The sequence below is a fragment of the Panulirus ornatus genome, chromosome 8 (genome assembly GCF_036320965.1).
Source record: "Panulirus ornatus isolate Po-2019 chromosome 8, ASM3632096v1, whole genome shotgun sequence".
Lineage (NCBI taxonomy): Eukaryota > Metazoa > Arthropoda > Malacostraca > Decapoda > Palinuridae > Panulirus > Panulirus ornatus.
Window position 1 is genome coordinate 9,436,937 of NC_092231.1, and position 21,260 is coordinate 9,458,196.

Sequence of the window (21,260 nt, forward strand, 5' to 3'; positions counted from 1 at the left end):
GAGAGGGTGGTGGGGGCGGTGATGAGGATGGTATTGTGGGCGTGTGGGTGAGGAAGTTTGCGTGGTGGGCCGCGGGCGGGCTGGCGGGTGGTGCGCGCCAAAGTCGGCCTGGCACGCGTCACCACCCTCCCCTCTCTCTCTCTCTCTCTGACACGCTCACACACATACAGTACCTCCTCACTTATACCACTCCCTCTTTCACCCTCTTCTGAGCGTCATCCTCTCTCTAGGACAGTTGTAGAATTGTCATAATAATGCCCTGAGGTATATACAGTGATGTGAGGTGGGTGGGTGGATGGATGACGAATAAGGAGGGTGACACGCGACCCGTTGCCTCAAGCCACGCGCCACCACCCAGGCCTGGACCTTGGCCGTGTCCCACCGTAGAGTTTATCACGCAGACTCGTGGCCGATGTCGAAGGCCAGTGTGCTGTGCTTTGCTGGCCATGTTCATCCCTGTGGGGCAGCAGCGATAAGGGATGATAGACGTCACATGGTGTCTTTGTCAGACCCCACTGACGTAGATGGTTATGACATGATTTTGATATTAAAGTTGGTGCATGACATGGGCGTAGAGTCCTTCATATATTGAATTTATTAGCTTGATGCAAAATGATGGATGCAGTGCAATAATATCCTTACCCTGTGATGTTCACCCTGACGTACAGAATACACGTTTGTGTTCATTAAGGACGAAACAGCATTTTCATGCTTGGCTAGGAGATAGGATGAGGTGTGTCGGTAAAGGGTGGACCGTTACACCTCTCACCCTACCTCCACCTGGACCCTAACACGAAAGTGCAGTTACACCCTTACCCTACCACCGACGTATGTCTCGTTTGAAGGAACCAGACAGCCAGCCAGCCAGCCAACCGGCCATGACGGTTTAGGATACGTCTTGGGGATAACTCAAGGAGTTACCCTGAGGATCTTCAGAGATATTGAATCTCTTTTATCAGTTTGAAGGGTCACTTGTTGATAGGAGTGGTTGATGGTAGAAAAAAACGACAATCACTTCTTTCCAAAGGATTGAGGGCCAGTAGTTGATTGAGAGTGCTTGATGGTAGAGGACCTCACGACTATGTCTGTTCGAGGAGGACCTGCGGATGTGTAGGGAATTATGAAGAGTGAAACGAATATGAATGATTTAGTCGACCCCACTGAGATATCCTGTTCAAGCCTGTGTTTATCTAGAAAGTTGTGTCGAGACGAGGTGCAGATCGAGTGAGAGAAGAAGGAGCAGAATTGAAGGATGTGGACGAATGCACTGTTGAGTTGTCAAAGTATGAGTGCATTTGGTTATTTGTTGAAGAGAGGAAGTCCTTGATGAAAAGGAGAAAAAAGTGTAGGGGACATGACAGAACCTTGAGGAACACCGCTGTTGATGGAGAAAGTCGATGGAGCGTGATCATTAACAACCACGGAGATTGATCGGCTAGAGTGGAAGCTAGATATGAGGGAGCAAAGCGAGGGAGGGAAGCCAGAAGAGTACAGCTGAGAGAGGATACCCCGATGCCACACTCTGTCAAAAGCTTTGGATATGACGAGGGCAACTACATGGGATTCCCCAGAACCTTTTAGGGATGATGACCAAACATTAGTAAGATTTTGTGTATATAGAAAGATAGATAGATAGATATGTCTGGGCTCATTGTTTTCTTCTCTTTACAGAGGCAGCGGCGAATAGCTACAGTGGCGGCAGGTGGCGTAGGTAAGCTTACTGTAGCTGTATGTGATAACCATTTGTTTGTATATGTGTGCATATATATATATATATATATATATATATATATATATATATATATATATATATATATATATATATGTATATATATATGTATATATATGTATATATATGTATATATATGTATATATATGTATATATATGTATATATATATATATATATATATATATATATATATATATATATATATATATATATATATATATATATATATATGGACCACGCCTTTACTCTTATGTATGTGTGTGGCTTGTTGAGGTAACTTGTGCTGGTGACTTATTGTAAGGTAACATAACTTGGTGCACTAATACACATTGCGTTGCAGCAGTATAATGCACCATGGAGTAGTATGAGGTACGGTGTAGCGGTGTGAGGCACTGTGCACTCAAATGAGATACCATATAACTATGTTGTACCGGGTAGTAGTATGAGGTACCAAATCCGTGTCGCAGTATGAGGCATCTTTCACTGGCATGAGGTACCCTATTATATGTGTACCATTCATGAATATGGTATACCGTAAAACAGTATGGTGTACCGCACCGTAGGATAAGGCACCGTGGAGCAGTATGAGGTACCTTATAGCAGTACGAGGTACCGTACAGCAGTATGAGGGGGTACTGTGCAGTAGTGAGAGGTGCTGTATAAAAGTATGAGGTACCTTATAGCAGTACGAGGTACCGTACAGCCGTATGAGGGGGTACTGTGCGGTAGTGAGAGGTGCTGTATAAAAGTATGAGGTACCATATAGAAGTATGAGGAAACCATGCAGGTTCCGTAGGGTACCTTATATCAATATGAGGCTCGGTGCTGTAGTATGACGTACCATATAGCAGTATGAGGCAAACATGTGGAGTCCCCGTGCAGAAGTATGAGTTAATGTATGACAGGATGAGTAACCGCAGAGCAGCAGGAGGCCTCCTTGCATTAAAATGAGTTATAACAGTATGAGGTACATCAGGGCAGTATAAGGCCTTCTTGCTTTAGAATGAGTTATTTGATAACAGTAAGAGGTATAATAGGGCAGTATGAGGCCTCCTTGCAATAGAATGAGTTGTTTTATAACAGTATTAGGTGTAACAGGGCAGTATGAGACCTCTTGCGTTAGAATGAGTTATTTGATTACAGTATGAGGTCAGAGCAGGGCAGTATGAAGCCTCCTTGCAGTAGAATGAGTTATTTTATAACAGTAAGAGGTGTAACAGGGCAGTATGAGGCCTCTTGCAGTAGAATGAGTTATTTTATAACAGTATGCAGGTACCCTACGATAGTATAAGGCCTTCATGCAGTAGAATGAGATATTTTATAACAGTATGAGGTACAACAGGGCAGTATGAGGCCTCCTTGCAGTAGAACGAGTTATTTTATAACAGTATGAGGTACCGTAAGACAGTATGAGGTCGGTGTCAGTAGTATAAGGCCATTCCTGTTTCCTCCCCGGGTGCAAAATTACACACAGCGATCAGTCCGGTCGTGTTCGTTACCACGTAGTGTCGCGTTACACACTTTCATGTCGGAGGCTCAGGTTACGGACGGACGCCCTCGTTGCCCTGACGGAGAGGGTGAGGAAGAGGGACGAGTGGGGGGAAATGGAAGAGAAAAAAAAAGGGAATGGTTGAAGAATGAGAAGAAGGAGAAGAAGAAGAAGAAGGAGAAGAAGAAGAAGAAGAAGAAGAAGAAGAAGAAGAAGAAGAAGGAGGAGGAGGAGGAGAAGAAGAAGAAGAAGAAGAAGAAGAAGAAGAAGAAGAAGGAAAGAAGAAGAAGAAGAAGAAGAAGAAGAAGAAGAAGAAGGAGGAGGAGGAGGAGGAGAAGAAGAAGAAGAAGAAGAAGAAGAAGAAGAAGATATTTTTTTCACAAAGGGAGGTGGAAAGGTGAGGAGGTTAGGTCCGTGACAGGATGGGAGAGAGAGAGAGAGGGTAGGTAGGTGGGAGGTGGTCCGGGTTAGTGCCGTCTTGCCTAAGGGTCTTGACTTCTGTCGTTCAGGGACCGAAGTGTCGTCTCCAAGGGGCAGCACCGTCGTGCTCAAGGGCCGCAGTATCGTGTCGTAGGGTTGTAGTGTCCTTTCCAAGGCCTGCACCGTCGTCGTGAAGGGTCGTACCGTCGTGGTGCTCTGGGGGTCGTAGCACGTAAACCCAAAGCCGGGGAAGAAAGGCCGAAATATAAACACACATTGTGCCCCTTGTCTGCCCTCTGGGGTAGTGGGTAGCGGAGGCGGAGGAGGAGGAGGGTGAGGGGTAGTTCCTCTCCTTATGATGGGTGGGCGGCAGGTGGTGCCCAGCCCCCATTCCCAGGACCCTCCCGGTGCGTTCCCGAGATTCCTGGACGCAAGGTGTTCCTAGCTCCTCCCAGCCGACACGACCCTGCTCGTTCCCCCCACCCCAAACGTCCTCCCCCAACTCTCCCACACTCCCTCACTCCTCTCTCTCTCTCTCTCTCTCTCTCTCTCTCTCTCTCTCTCTCTCTCTCTCTCTCTCTCTCTCTCTCTCTCTCTCTAGGCCCTACGCTCACCCCAGCTTCGGGCTGTGTTCTCGCCCCCCTCATCACTTCCTCCCATGGCACCTTGTATGAACAAACGTAGCACGTCGGAGGGTCCCACAGTGAGCAGCAGCAGCAGAAACAAGATTGTGGATAACAACGTCAGTTGCGTTGTTGTGAGGGTACGACACAAGAAGTCCAAGTGTTGTGAGGACACTACACCACAGGTTCCTCGACGTGTTGTGAGGGCGCGACATAACAAGTTCCTCCCTGTGGTCTAAGGGTACAGCAAAAGTTCCTCCAAGTGTTATGAGGGCACGACACAACAAGCTACTCCAAGTGTCGTGAGGGTATGACACAACACGTGTGACATCACGACATTTGAGGCGCTGCTGTGGCACTGCGACACTTTTAGGTCACAGCGCAGACCTCGTGACATGAGGCACTGCTGTGACATCTCTATACACTTGAGGCACTGCCCTGACGTCACGCGCCAGTATCGGCGCTACTGTGACATCTCTATACAATTGAGGCACTGCCCTGACGTCACGCGCCAGTATCGGCACTGCTGTGACATCGCGTAACTTGATGCCCCCCTGTCTTCACTCACGAAAGGAACGTGTGCGCAAAGAGAGAGAGAGAGAGAGAGAGAGAGAGAGAGAGAGAGAGAGAGAGAGAGAGAGAGAGAGAGAGAGAGGTTCACTATCTCAAGTCTCTCACTCATGGTGATCATGTCATTAAAAGAAGAAAGCTGATGATTATTATTGTGCACCAGGTAGACGTAATGCCCCTTTAAACCTGTGTCAGTACCGTAGACAAAGACAGCGTGTGTGACGGGGATGTACAGTATATCAGTACGGCCCCCGCGTATCACAAATGCAGGTTTTTTCTTTTTTCTGATCGAGTCATTCCTAAATCATCGAATCACGACTCGATAATGCATTTTTATACCGTAAAGCAAAATAGTACTGTGACTTTGTTCGTGGTTTTTTTTTTATATCTAATCGAATCAGTCGTAGATATTCGAATCACGAATCGATAATGCATTTATATATTGTGAAGCAAGTAATACTATGACTTTGTTCGTTTAAGAATAAAAGGACAGAAGCTTCAGTTAGTGATTTGTTACGAACTCTGCAGCGCCATGAGGTAAGGTGTTATAAAGTTGTTTGCCAAAAGTAATATGGATTCGAAACCACTGAATCGGAACCCGAGCTACGAAATCGAATCGAATTCACATTCAAGATGCGGGATCAGACCGAATCTCGAAGCTTCGCAGGGCCCCCTATACGGTTACGATAACAGTGGTCGAAGCTGTGCCAAGCCCACTTGTCTCCACATGGATTGAGGCAGAAGGTTCGGTACAGCTTCGACCAGGTGTGTACCGGGGTCGCTGGCGTTTCCTTGATGGAAGCTGTTACTCTGTGGTGTGAGAGTAGCGATTATGGTATGGGGAAGAGCGTAGTGATGACCACTCTACGTGTGTTATGGCCAGGTCGTCACCACAACCCGGAGTGTGGCCAGGTCGTCATCACAGGCTGGGATGTGGCCAGGTCTTCATCACAAGCCGGGATGTGGCCAGGTCTTCATCACAGCCCGGGTTGTGGCCACGTCTTCATCACAGCCCGGGTTGTGGCCAGGTCGCCAGCACAGCCCGGGGTGTGGCCAGGTCGCCAGCACAGCCCAGGGTGGAGTCACCAGAGAGTCACACTAAGAATGATGGTGGTGGTAGTTCCCACGGGTCTGGCAACACGTGGAGGGCAAATGGTGAGGAGGGGGTTCTCCGTCACTGCCAGGGAAGTACGGGGCTCTCGACCGCTTGCCTGGCTTCCTGGAGGGGTAAGTGGCTGTCTGGCTGGTAGGTGGCTGTCTGGTTGGCTGCCTGGGTATCTCGGTAACTGGCTAGATGGCTGGCTGGCTTGTTAGATCAGCAGAGTGTAATGTAACTGCTACGCTGTATGGGGGGTACTTCATATCCCCAGGTACGAGGCGAAGGTACCCCGCGCCAGCAGCCTCTGCCGTCCCCAGTACAGTGCAGGAACAGGGGCGGATGCTGCCTATTATTAACACTGGGAGTCGAGTCCAGATGATGAGACATCTTTCTTACTAAAAGTTGTACTTGGAGACATTTCGAAATGGTGGTAGAGGAGGGCAGGCAGGGAGAGAGTGAGAGATAGAGGGGATGAGGGAGGTAGGGGAAGAGGGGGTGGCAGGGAAGGCGGCTGCTGGTACTGGCAGCAGGGTTGGTAGTGAGGGAGGCGGGGATGGTGTTGCTAAATACACGACATGACGACAAACAACGCTAATCAGTAATTACACGTGGCCAGGGTAACCAGAGGGAGGCGGGCGGGGAGGCGATGCAAAGGGGTGGGTGTATGAGCGGTCGGGTGGCGCGGGGACTAGTGGGGGTAGGTAGGAAGGAAGGAAGGAAGGAAGAAAGGCAAGAGAAGGGTGGGCCGTCAGGAGAGGCCAGGTGCTGTGAGGGGCTCGCCTGCCACCCTTTGTCCCCCCCTCCCTCCCTCCCACATACCCACTATACCCACTCCCTCTCCCCGCCCCATCCCTCCAGACTCACCCTGACAACACTACATGATCACCCCTCTGCTCTGTTTAACTCCTGCCTGTATTAGTGTCATCAGTTCATTTAGCATTAGTTTATGTTTGAGGGGGAGGGAGAGTGTTGATGGCGATAAAGGTTGTTGTTGTTGCTGATGGAGAGAATGCGAGCATGCACTCGTGATGGTGGTGACCCCGCGAAGGCAACAATGTTGGTGCTTTATGCCGTGATTGTTAGCAGACCACTTGGTGACCAGAAGAGCACCGCCGCGCCGCCCCTCCCTGCTCCACACCCCTAAGCTGCTTGTATAGTTTCCTCCTCCTCCTCCTCCTCCTTTCCCACTGGCTCTATAATGTGTTTTTATTGCTGGTAACTATAACCCCTTGAGCATAAAGGTACGACCCTTGAGCACGACGGGACGACGCTTGACCACGACTCTGCTCGAAACGACTCGGAAACACAGCATGCGTCAGATAATCCGTGAAGGTGTGGCTCGGAAGATGATTCCCCAGGTGGCGCGACATAATTACGTCGTGAACTAGAGGCAGGGCAGGCAGGCAGGCAGGCAGTCCACCTGCGTCACATTCCTGATGAATTCCGACACCTGGAATCGCGGTGCCATCTGCCCGAGGGATGCCCGAAGGTCGCATTCCACATTCCCGGGAATTCTGTGTCGCACAGCTTGACGCCTCTGGTTACGCCGCCCCGCCGCGACTGGAGGCCAGTCCCCGTGGGACCCAGATGCTCACCTTGCATGTATGGAAAGTGGTGGGATCCGTAATGCCTGGCGCCCAGAAGCACTCCGCCATATGGACGGACGGGCTCCTCCGTAATTGCCGCGGGGATAACTCCGCCATTGGCTGCCTGGCTCTATGGTACCGCGGGGAGGACAGTGCGAGAACCTCGTCGTCATTTGTGGAGGTTCGCTGGACGGACGCTGGCCTGGCCATATGGGAACCAACTTGCTGGCTTAATGTTAACTCTGCTCCTCGTAGAAATAAAAGGATTTTGAAGTGTTGGTTCAGTAGCACTTAGGAAGCGTGGGATGGTGTTAATGATGGTATGTATTGTGTTGTGGTTAGGTGTTGATGACTGTGTGGTGCTGTGGTTAGGTGGTTGAGTGGTGGTAGTGGTCGCTGGTGGTAGCGTTGGGCGTGGATGGCTGGGAGGGAGCGAGCGTGGCTGGCAAGACAGGCAGTCAGGGAGCAGCGGGGGCCACCTGATATAAGTGTGGCTGCTGATGAGCGGCCGACAATGGCGGGTGTGTTGGGGAATCCGAGGTAAACCCGCCAGGAATGTTGTTGTTTGTGTTGGCGGCGGCGGCGGTGGTGGTGGGGAGGCTGGCCCCAGGGGGTGGAGGGCTTGGCGCTGGGGGAGGCCATTATGTGCCCACCTGCCCGAAATTCCCACACTCCTGGCTGCCCTCACGCTGACTGATGCCCGCCCATGCCGCACTTGCGCAACCCCGGGCCCAGCCCTGCTCCAGCACGCTCTCATCCCTGGCCCCATCCCAACATACCCCGGCTTTTGCGTGTCCCTTTCTCTACCCCAACCCGGCACTGTCCTATCCCTGTCTCCACCCTACCCTGGCACTATCCTATCCCTTGACTCCGTCATGATAGTGACTCCAGTCCACCTCGACTCGTCCCTTACTTTGCCAATCACATGCGATCGTCCAGCGCTGACCAGCCTCGTCCCCAGCCATCGGTAGTGCCTCTTCCGTGGCCTGCTGAGCGAAGCTCCCTTCTGTCTTGCGGCACTGCCCCTCGTCTCACACGACTTACCTTGGTCTCTACGCCTACGTCCTCTAACCCTATATTCTTTCACCCTTACGCACTCTTCCTAACCTCCTTAGGTGCCCTTACCTCTCTGATCCTTGGCCTTGGCCTTATCATCCAGGACCTTCCTGCCTCGCCTCCTGGCTTTAACCGTCCCTCCCGTAGGGGGAGGAGCGAGCAGAACTTTGTGAAGTAAATAAACGTGTGTAGATAGGCGCTCGTAGATCCATTTTTCCTTCACAGTGAAATATGTCAAGTAAAACATGGGTAACGGGGTAAGTAACAAGATCAGTAGACCACAATATGTCGCAGCTAGATGAACGTTACGTTACAGGTACCATTTGCTCTCTGTCCTCTCTGGAAAGGTTGGTTAATCGTGTGAATTGTCGAGTTTATGCCTTAGAGTGTGAATATCTTCGGGCCTTTTAGGGATATGACCAAACAAACCCTGTAAGGAAAGGGCACAACACCTTATTGTTTACATTGACTGGGTCGGTAGCCACTGGAGGGCACAGAGCTACCAGCGCGTGTGTGATGGACGTGTTGGGGGTTTGCAGGGCCCCCTGCCTCACGCCAAGGCAACCAGTACGAGGGTCTTAAAAAAGAAGAAAAAATATATGTAGTGGATTACCACATATAAAGCTGTCCATGACGTTTGAAGCTATTGATGATTGGAGTCTTTTGATGGAGCTGTTGATGACTTTAGTCTCTTATGAACCTATTGATGACCGGAGTCTTCTTTGAGGCTATTGAAGACTGGAGTTTTTGTGGGTTTGTTGATGACTAGAGTTTTTGCATAGCTTTTAGTGACTGGATTTTTTTTTTCAAATTGATGACTGAACTCCTTTTTGGTAAGCTGTTGATGACTGGAGTATTTTATGAAGTTATTGATGACTGAAGTATTTTATGAAGCTGTTGATGATGACTGAAGTATTTTATGAAGCTGTTGATGACTGGAAGTTTGTGAAGTTGTTAATAACTGAAGTCTTTTGTGAACCTGTTGATGACGAGTCTTGTTGGAAGTGTTTATGATGGAGTCTGTTTTTTCTGCTGTTGATGACTGGAGACTTTTGTAAAGCTGTTGATGACTGAAGGTTTGTGAGGTTATTGATGGCTAAAGTCCTTTGTAAAGCCGTTGAAGACGGGACTCTTGTTGAAGCTTTTGATGACTGGAATCATGCCGGGACCTGTTGATGACTGGAGTCTTTTGTTTGAAGCTATTGATGACACGTTGAAGGGAGCTGTGATGACTAGGGAGATGATGCGACTTCTTAGATACGTGAAACCTTAACAGACTTTCCTGATTGAAAAAATACGTACGTCTTTCTGCTCGTACCACACTTGATGAGTTTCTTTTCTCCTCCGCGATCACGGAAGAGCCTCGAAAGGACCCAGTGATTTATATTGCTTTCTGAATTCCTCTTGTAGCCCTCTGTCTAGGAAGCTTTATGACTGGAAACCGCTCTATCTGAGAACTTTGATGACTGATGAAACTGTATATGGAACTACTCATCAGAGACTTGGAGGAGACTTTATAGGAATCTCTGGATGACGATGATCATCTTTTTCTCATATGATGGAGATTATTGACGACTGAAGATGCTCCGTGTGAAAACTATTCATGACTGAGATTATGTATGGAACTTCCTCCACCTCCTCCTCCTCCTCCTCCCCCTTGTCGTCTGGTGGAGACTCCTGGAGAGATGATTATGTACCTCTGTTCCTGAACCTCGAAAGAGGCGGCCGCTCGTACCTTCGTTCAGGAGTTGCAGTCGATCCGGACAACATTCTTGTACCGGCGTAAATGTGTCATCGAACAGGCTGACGAGATCGAGAATCGATGGCGAGGACACTTCACCGGTGGGTCAGGAGAATATTGAAGGTTGTAGTTGGGTGCTGCAGCTGCATGCGTGGGTTGGAGTCCCCGTGCAGGCTGTAGGTGGACGGCGCTGGGTTGGCATCCCTCCCACTGTATGTGTATGGTGAGTAACGCGTATGGCTTCACGTAACATGGCAAGTTATGTGTTAGTGAAGAGGCGAGTGAGTAAGTGAGGAGGAGGAGGAGGAGGAGGCTGCCACCACCAGTACCACTGCAGTGGTGGCTGTACGAGGCGGGTTCCCTCTCCACGAGGGACTCACCGCCCCTGTATATTGTTGTGGGAGGGAGGCAAGCCCTCTTTGTTGTTATCACTCTGGCGCAACATGTGTGCTGCCCCCCCCCCACCCCACCCCCCACTCCCATACCTACCCACAGTCCTCCTTCCTTCCTACCCCCACCTCTCTCTCTCTCTCTCTCTCTCTCTCTCTCTCTCTCTCTCTCTCTCTCTCTCTCTCTCTCTCTCTCTCTCTCTTTATTTCTCCCCTACTCCTCATTCTCTCCACCCAACCCCCCCCCCCCCCCTAGTTGAGCAGGATGTGACGACGCCACACCAACCCGTGGGAGGGGAGGCTGAACTCCTGCAGAGACGTGATGCAGCGAGCTTGGTTTAGCCTAGCGCCTTGAGCAGCACGACAGCAGAACATGGCCCTCGGGCATGACAGCCTGACTTTAGATATGACCCTGGAGGGACGGGCCCTCATACCCTGAGGGTCGTGCATTAAGGGACAGGTCATCATAGCTAAGGGTCATGCATCTTCGGGTTCAAGGGGACTGCGATGCGCGCGCACCTTGACTGACTCCTGTACGTACACACACACACACACACAACAAACACACACACACACACACACACACACACACACACACACACACACACACGTCTTGCCACCGGTCCATACAAATGAACTCCTCGGGATATCTTTGTGTTCCTCCTCTTCCTCCCTTCCCTCCTCATCTTTCTCCTCCTCCTCCTCATCCTCTTCTTCTTCTTCTTCTTCTTCTTCTTCTTCTTCTTCTTCTTCTTCTTCTCCAAGCTTCAGACATTCCTTCAGGGTTGCACTGGTACCCCCGGGTCGGGTCGTGTGTTTTGAACTCATGCCTCCCACCGTATCGAACTCTGTACACACTTATGGAGCTCGTTCATCTAAACTGATCCCAGCCTCGAAGATGGACATTGAACTGATCATTCTTACAGTTAACAGACTGGGGTTTGCCATACTGTATTGCATCGTGATGGACCACTGCGTTAAGATCACTTAGAATGTTTTATGGATTATCTGTTCGGGACGCGGTCGAAGTAAGGTTCGAATCACACACACACACACACACACACACACACACACACACACACACACACACACACACACACACACACACACACTTTAATTCTCCTTCCCCAGACACCACCTGGGCTGTGTTCTTGCCTATGTCTCCCACCAGACTTTGCGATACGTTATAGATTTCATTGGCACTCAGATCAGACGAAGGAGGGAGGCAGGTTAGCGTGTCCATACCCACGGCCTCACACAGAGACACGGGAGCTCGTTTTCTTTTTAAATGTAATCTTGCGAATAACGTTGTGTATAAAGATGAACTGCTGATTGTGTGTGTGTGTGTGTGTGTGTGTGTGTGTGTGTGTGTGTGTGTGTGTGTGTGTGTGTGTGTAACCCTGATATTTACAATGGTATGAAATCACTAACCGGAAATTATCGTCCAATTAGCTCAACGTCTGCAGTTGGTAAACTTACCGAAGGAAATCATTCGGGATGGAAAGTGTAAATCATTTACAGGACCACACCTCCTGATGAACGATTCTCAACATGGTGTTCCACGAACTCGCCCCCCTCCCATCCCATCTGTGACGAATATGCTTGATTTAGGATATAATCAACGTAGTATATTCAGGAGGCAGTTGATGTCATACCCCTACGGATGGTGGTGGTGTGCAGTGGTGGGGGAGATCGAATCCCTGAGGAAATTATCACCCGCCCCCCACCCCGTCGTACTCCTGACCGCTGTGACCTCCCTCTCTCTCTCCTAACCTGGATCGTTTTTCACCTCTAATCCTTCGTGCTGTAAATGCGTAATCTCGCGCCCCCCAGTTGCGTCATGGGAACACGCTCTCATCAATGTACCTATTTCAACGGTACCTCCTCTTCCAGCAGCCCCTTCTCAACGTTAACATTGGTGCTTCCACGAAGCTGACTGGAATAACTGACGAAGATTGCTTTCTAACTTTCCTTGGTAAATGAGCGTCTCTTATGTGTTGATGCTTCTGTCCTCCGCAAAGTGCATAGCAGAGGTTATTGTTGCAGGAATGGAAGCATTGATCCCCTCTTCCTCCGAGACGACCTCTCCCTCCAAACCCATGGTTCAACCGTTCCTGTTCTGAGGCCATTCGGGCAAAGGGATCAGGCATATCGGGCTGGGGAAAAACTCTCCCTCCTCCGACGCCCGTTTCAGCATTTATCATTGCCCGTAATCGCTGCAAGTACGTTATCCGTGAGGCAAAACGTTCCTTTATTCAAATGAAGTGCGATAAAACCTCTCCTCTTCATCCACCGATAGGCGTTTCAGGTCTGAGAGCATCGCTAACAACTGTCGCTCTGCCTTTCCTTCACTTTTCCGTTCTGACGGTACTCTTAACTGTCTCTCTCGTAGACAAAGCAGCTCTCTTTGGTTCCCGTTTCTCCTCTAACTCTACCGTTGATGACTCTTAACATTCCTTCACCCCCTGACGCTCCTCTTACTAATCGCATGCCCCTTCACGTAATCTCTTTTCGAGCTGTCCGAAGGGCGCTTCTTTCTCTGGAGACAATAAGGCTTATTGTCCTGACGGCATCCGTCCCTGTGTGCTGAAAGAGTGTACCTCTAAACTTGAATCTGCGCTTGCTTGTTTGTTCAGTTTCTGCTAAAAAACCAGGACTCTTCCTTGTTCTTGGAAGCATGCGTTGGTACATTCCATCCTTAAGAAGGATGCCCGTTTTAACTCTTCTAACTATTTTCCTTTTGCTTTGACATCTACCATTTCCAAAGTCTCTGAATCCCTACTTAACTCTCTTATCCTCAGACATCTTGAATCTCACAGTCTTCTCTTTGATCGCCAGTGTGGCTTCCGTGAGGCGAGATCTACTTGTGATATTCTTTTCTATCATACTAATGTCTGGTCATCATCTTTGAAAGAAATTTTGGATTCCTGTGTAGCCGCCCTTGATATATCCAAAGCTTTCGACGGGGTTCGGCATCGGGTTCTCATTTCTAAGCGAACCACTTTTGGCTTCCTTACCTCACTTTGCTCACTCATATCTAGCTTCCTCTCTGGCCGATCTATCTCCGTGGTTGTTGATGAATCAGTTTCTTCCCCTTTCTCCATTAGCAGAGATCAGTCTTGAGACCGTTTCTGTGTCTCATATTTTTTAATGGTATTAATAATGGGCTGCACTGTAAGATATTGATCTTTGCAAACGATATTAAGTTGGAAAATGAATTTGCAACAGAAGTTGAATGCCAGCGGCTTCAAACAGAGATAGACAAATGGACGCACAGGTGGCAAATGAATTCTGACATCGATACGTGCAAAGGTTTACGTATGGAGTAGGCAAGCTACATTCTGTCGACCTACAATAAAGTAAATGAGGTGAAAATCTGGGGCATAATAATCTCTGGTAACCTAAAACCAAGTAAGCATTACACAGAGGCAGTAAAAATGGCAGACAGAGTTCTTGGATTCATAGGCAGGTCTTTCGAATGCAAGTCTAGGGAAAATCATCCTCATACTTTACAGTTCATTGGTGCGTTCCCATCTTGACTATTGTGTTCGGCTGGTATTAGACAAACTTTGGAGTCGGTCTAAATCCCCTTGTATGTTAATACGATCATCCTCATATTTTTTCACTTCCCTGGAACATAATCCTTCTTTAGCATGCGTTCATTTTCGCCTCACCACCAAGATAATCCTTTGTGTGTTGTAGGAGTTTCCCCCTTCGTTTCCCTCTTGTGACCCAGTATTTTAATCCGCCTCCCATGTAAAACAGCGTCAAACGCTTTCTAGCGACCCAGAGACAAACAATCCACCCAGCCTTCCCCTTTTCTCCAAGACAGAGCTCACTCTCTCGTAGAACTCTTAAGAATTTTGTTACACGTGACCTCCTGACTCTAAACCCATGCTCTCTCGCTTGGTTAATTTCTCCTCTGTAGAAAGTCATCCATTTGCTTTCTGATTTACCTTTTCCAGAACCTTACCGACCACACCCGTCAGGGAGACTGGTCTGTAGTTCAGTGCCTCCCCTTCACAGTCTCTTTTCATACAGATGGATAAGACATTTGCCCCTTTGTCACTTCCTAGGCACTTTGGCTCTCTCCAGCGGCGTCTTGAACATTATGTCAAGAGATTTGTCCTGTGTATCATCTGCGCACATCTCCAGCACATTAAGGATGTCATCAGGACCATGAACCTTGTATGAATCGAGACTTTCTGGTATTCTGTTAATGTCTTTACTAGATCTCTCGGTGGTGTGTGTGTGTGTGTGTGTGTGTGTGGGTAGGTGGGTATATTTACCTATTTGTATAGTGCTGAGAGAGAGAGAGAGAGAGAGAGAGAGAGAGAGAGAGAGAGAGAGAGAGAGAGAGAGAGAGAGAGAGGTCCACGATCACGTAACCTAGGGGCTCGACACATACACACTACCACTGTCCTACACATACACACACACACACACACTGTGGCTCGCGTGACACACCTTTACCGTAAACAGTAGACTCGGATCTTGAGAAAGGCAGAGACCCTTCACCAACTGGCGTCACCCTTCCCCAACCCCTGGACTCTCACCACACCTCACCCTACATCCGCTTCCCACTATGGCATTGGTTGAACACTGTCAACCACGTTATGTCACACCTTCCTTCCCCGTGTTACGCCAACGTGGTTATTTTCCCTCTGCCTCAAGAAGGCTGCAGGCAGCACGCTTTTCTCGTCGGGGTTGTACCAGATCTGCTGGAAATATCAACCATGCTCTTACAAAGAGCGAGCACACAGGCAATAGCAGCTCATAATCTTGGCGTCAGTCGCTGTGACAGACACCTGTTACATAGGACTGTGCAGGCATCTGCCCTCTTAAATGGTGGTTATCATGAAACACTTCTTTCTTTTTCGCAAGAAATTAGAAGACATTTTGATGGGATCTCTTTTTTTTTTTCTTCTTCTTTTTATGGATAGAGACTTTGGTAGTTGCGCAGTAGGGGAAGCAATCACTGCCGGGCATCACAAGTGTGCGTATGTGTGTGTGTGTGTGCGGAGCGGAGGTTCCCACGGCGGGGTTTAACTGAGAGGGGAGCGGCAGGGGAGGAACCTTATTGCCTGTGTCGGCATTCCTCAACCCGCCTGCTGAGGGGACCAACCACCTCGCCCTCCTCCTCCAACTGCGTAGTTGGTTCAGGGCGGCCGGCATGCTCCGAAGGCTGGCAGCAGGAAAGGGTCCTGGAAGCTCGCAGATGAGGCCCCCTTGGGGGCAAACAGGAGACGAAGGTAAGTAGAAGAGTCCCTGGAAGGTAGCAGGAAAGGGCCCTGTCGGCTGTTAGGAGACAGCCCTGAAGGTAAGCAGGAGAATTCCCTGGAGGTTAGCAAGGCCGCTCATGAAGACGTAGCAAACACGTGTCCAGGAACCTACACCAGACGCTCCTCGGTCCTTGAGGAAACAATTTGTGGAAGGCGACTGGGAGGCCAGGAAGGGGACAACATAGGAAGCCATGAAGGAGACGCCTGGGAGACCAGGAAGAATTTCATATATTTTACATTTTCAATAGTTTCCCGGCTTAAGTGTGGCTGACTGTTTCCTGCTTGGGGCGTGCGTGTGGGTTCAGGATTGATCAACTTTGTGGTAAAAACGAGAGGGTTTGCCAGAGGGGCAGAGGCTTGACAATGATGGCGCGGATAGTGCAGGACGGGCATAAGGAGGGAGGGATGGCCGAGATTGGAGGAGTGTCGGGCATGGCAGGGCAGGGCTGGGGCAGGTCCGGACTAGGGTCGGAAGTGGGAACGAAGGGGAGGCGCGGTTCCCAGGAGCGGGCAGGAGGGCAGAGGGGCAGGTGGCGCGCACAATGTCTCGCTCCTCCCAGCCCGGCCCTCACTCTGAGGCCCCGCCACACCTGTTGCCCCGCCTCACGCTGCTCCTCCTGCTCCAGTTGGTGGTGATGCTGGTGGCTGGCTGGTGATGCTGGTGGCTGGGTATTGATGCTGGTGGCTGTTTGGTGATGATTGTAGGGGCTGTAGGTGCTCCTGCTGTCGTTATCGCTGGCCTGCGATTCCAGATTGGAGTACTGGAGGAGGTGTCGTCGCTCACGCTTGGGGGATGAGTGTGCGACGACGTGGTTTGGCGCTGCCAACTTGTGTTTTTATGTTGTGGCTGCTGACGCCGTGTCTGCTGCTCCCTGCTTCCCTCGAGCACGACCAACATATGTTGACCATATTGGACGCCCTCATTACCAAACACCGCATGCATGCCCACACACACACACACACACACACACACACACACACACACACACACACACACCTCACCTTGTCCAGTCCCCATGTCCGTTTTCCATGTCCGTTTTCCATGTCCACCTTCCATGCTTTCCATGTCTATCAGCCATGGGTCTTAGTTTATGAAGTTCAGACTTTGTGTTACACACCGAATGTCCAAACGTTGTTGACACATCGAGTGTAAAAACTCACACTTACACTTACACTAAAGAAATACACTAAAGAAATGTGTCAGCTGATATACATCTGAGAAAGAATCATGATGATCTCCACGCTGCTTTCCATAGGCTCCTGCAACCCAAGGCAACGCTACTTTCAGTAGTAGGGAAATGTGCACACCTTTAAGGTGATAAGTTCTTTGGCGAGACCGTGCTCCCAGTGATACAGCCTCGCCTAAAGTGACTTTTCACACCCTTTTTAACCTCTAACTGGCTGAGCCCTGTAACACACACACACACACACACACACACACACACACACACACACACACACACACACACCACGACACAAATCAGCACAGCCAAACACACATTCCCACATACCTCCACAGTCTTCCTCTCTCCCTCCCTCACCTCTCTGTCCTCACAGACACATATGGCGCACATTTCCCTCCACCCTCCCCGACCCTCGTCCCACCGGACCCTAGAACAACTTCCATCCCCCCCCCCGCCCACCCCACCCCGCCCCAACCCCCACCCACCCACTCTTCCACCCCCCCCCCCCCCCCCCCCCCCCCCCCCCCCCCCCCCCGAGCTGGGCGGCCACGTGTAGGCCTTCTGGGGGAGGCCAGCCGCTGCCTACCTGCACATGATCCGACACACCTGTGGCCCACACGTAAACATTCACACACACACACACACACCCACACACACACACACACACACACACACACACACATACACACACACTTATACACTTACACACGCTTTAACAAGTGTAAAAAAAAAAGATAGCAAGGGATTACAGAGATATACTTACGGAAGGAGACATAGAAGATGCAACAGGGTCAGAAATGAGTGCAGGTATGGATGTGAAGGACGAGTGGAAGCGAGGTGCGGAAGCACCAGTATGGAGAGGCGAGAGGGTAAAGGCCAGAAATTATTTCACCAAGTTATGAGGGAGATGTTAAGAGTGAGGGACCAGGACTGGTAGATCAAGGAGCTTAGAAGGGGAAGGTTAGTGATGCGGGTAAGGTCAGAATTATACTAGGCGCTGAGGACGAAGTTTTAGGTGTGAGTTTTCACACTTACTTCATGAAAGGACTATATTACCAGGCCGCAGGAAATGGGAAACATGATTAAGAAGAAGATAGTTTTGTACATTCTGTGTACAACAGGGTCAGAAATGAGTGCAGGTATGGATGTGAAGGACGAGTGGAAGCGAGGTGCGGAAGCACCAGTATGGAGAGGCGAGAGGGTAAAGGCCAGAAATTATTTCACCGAGTTATGAGGGAGATGTTAAGAGTGAGGGACCAGGACTGGTAGATCAAGGAGCTTAGAAGGGGAAGGTTAGTGATGCGGGTAAGGTCAGAATTATACTAGGCGCTGAGGACGAAGTTTTAGGTGTGAGTTTTCACACTTACTTCATGAAAGGACTATATTACCAGGCCGCAGGAAATGGGAAACATGATTAAGAAGAAGATAGTTTTGTACATTCTGTGTTTCTCAAGTGCTGATGTATCTTTCTCTTGTGCATTCTGTCTTACTGTGACCACTTTAACAGTTGTCACCCATCCCGGGTGGTTATGATAGTCTTTTGACTTTACTCCATGTACCATGTTGAGCAAGATCTCACGTACTGGTGTACCATGTTGAGCAAGATCTCACGTACTGGTATACCATGTTGAGCAAGATCTCACGTACTGGTGTACCATGTTGAGCATGATCTCACATACTGGTGTACCATGTTGAGCATAATCTCACATACTGGTGTACCATGTTGAGCATGATCTCACATACTGGTGTACCATGTTGACCATGATCTCACATACTGGTATACCATGTTGAGCATGATCTCACGTACTGGTGTACCATGTTGAGCATGATCTCACATACTGGTGTACCATGTTGAGCATGATCTCACGTACTGGTGTACCATGTTGAGCAAGATCTCACATACTGGTGTACCATGGTGAGCATGATCTCACGTACTGGTGTACCATGTTGAGCATGATCTCACTTACTGGTGTACCATGTTGAGCATGATCTCACGTACTGGTGTACCATGTTGAGCATGATCTCACATACTGGTGTACCATGTTGAGCATGATCTCACGTACTGGTGTACCATGGTGAGCATGATCTCACGTACTGGTGTACCATGTTGAGCATGATCTCACGTACTGGTGTACCATGTTGAGCATGATCTCACATACTGGTGCACTATGTTGAGCATGGTCTCACATACTGGTGTACCATGTTGAACATGATCTCACACACTGGTGTACCATGTTGAGCATGATCTCACATACTAGTGTACTATGTAAATGATGTAACACTGTATCAGTTTCTGTCCAGTGAACTTTGATCATGATAATGGACGAGGTTGACAAGCGGGGTCCTCCAGGGGCTGCTCACTGCTGGGGCCACTGCCATTTCTAAATTGCGATAATGCTTCGCCGTACGAGGTGGACTCAGTTAGACCTGAATATGTTTGCTGATGATGCCAAGATGACGACGGAGAAAGAAATATTGCCGAGAAGACGTAGACAAAATGCAACATTGGTCTGACTCATGGATAATGAAATTTAACCCCCTGGCAAAAGCCGATGTCATGAACATTGGAAGAGGACTTGATGAGACGAGACGTTACGCGGAAGAGACTTGGGAGTTACCATGCCAAGTCCTGTAACCGTAAGGGACAGTGAGCGACGCAAACTAGGTTTTGGTCAACGCCAGAATTGTTTTCAGGGACGTGGACTACGTGTGAAGTGTTAAGAAATGTATTGAACGCATCTGTTCGCCTTCGCTGAAATATGTCGCAACAGTCTGGTCTCTTTGCTTTCGGAACCACGTAAGACTTGTGTAAAGGGTCCAGAGGAATGTTACGGGAGAGGCACCAGAACTAAGTGGTACGTGCCACGGAGAGAGGAGGAGGAGGAGGAGGAGTAGCCCACAGCATGCCCACTCAGAAGTAAAAGAAATAAGGAGATATAATGACAAGTACGTGTACTTGTCTCAGAGATCATGACGACGTTTACAATAACACAGTTCCTATGGAGTCAGAAGTGGAGAACAAGGGCACTGCTATAGACGGTGCGGTGAAGAAGAGTGCACGGAAGGACTTCGGGAAGCCTTACTTCAGCAACAGAGCTGAGGATCCGTGGAACGAGGTGAGGTAAGAGGAATTCAGGTGGGAGCACATCATGAAATTCGAAAGCCCATCTAACAAAATTGCAGAAAAGCTCCTTTTCCTATTATGTACATGTAGATGATAGAAGAATACGTGATAACTTGTCCATATGCATAATAACGCGAGACCAGATGTTTAACACACACACACACACACACACACACACACACACACACACACACACACACTGCAGCGTGTTACCAGACTTAGGGATGGCTACACATGCATCAGTCGGTGACGTACGACGCACACTGGTGTGGAACCCGAGGTCATAATTATTCATATCGGTAATAGTAGACCGGAGGAAGTGACGCAAGACGTAGGCAAGGAGGGACGTAGGGAGGGGAGCACTGGGGCAGGAGGGACGTGGGGAGGAAAGGACTTGCGTAGTTGAGGCATCTGGAGGGAAAGCCTTGGGCCGGAGGGACGTGGGGAGGGAAACACTGGGGTAGAAGTGACGTGAGGAGGGAAGGACTTGGGTAAGAAATACATGCGGAGGGAAAGAGTTGGAAGGGACGTGGGGAGGGAAACAGTGAGGTAAGAGGGACATGTTAAGGGAAAGACTTAAGTAAGAGAATGAGAGAGACGTGGGGACGACCTAAAAACTTGGGTAGGAAGAACAAAGGGAGGGAAGACTTAGGTAAGAGGGAGGTGGGAAGGAGTTGGGTAAGAGAGAGATGGGGATGAGCGAAATACACGGGTAGGAGGACGTGGGGAGGGAAATTCTTGGGGAGGAGGGAGATGGGGAGGTGTGAAAGACTTAGGGTGTAGGAACGTGGGGAGATGGGAAAGATTTAGGAAAGACAGAAGTGGGGAGGAGCGAAAGATTTGGGTAGGAGGGACGTAGGGAGGGGGGAAACACTTGGATAAGAGGGAGTGAGTGGGAGGAATGTGAACATGACAGCACACGTGAAGGAAGGGAAGAGGAAGGCGGCAACAGAAGGGTTGACTCGTG

General features: G+C 49.5%; 1 protein-coding gene across 6 annotated transcripts in view; it reads left to right on the top strand.

The window, feature by feature from the left end:
* Positions 1-21,260, top strand: part of LOC139749822 (recombining binding protein suppressor of hairless-like) — a 429,197-nt gene that overhangs the window by 234,128 nt on the left and 173,809 nt on the right. For all 6 annotated transcript variants that reach the window (XM_071664112.1, XM_071664116.1, XM_071664110.1 and 3 more), the window contains one exon: positions 1,672-1,711. The gene's annotated coding sequence lies outside the window, so the exon portion shown is untranslated. The remainder of the gene's footprint in view (positions 1-1,671; positions 1,712-21,260) is intronic.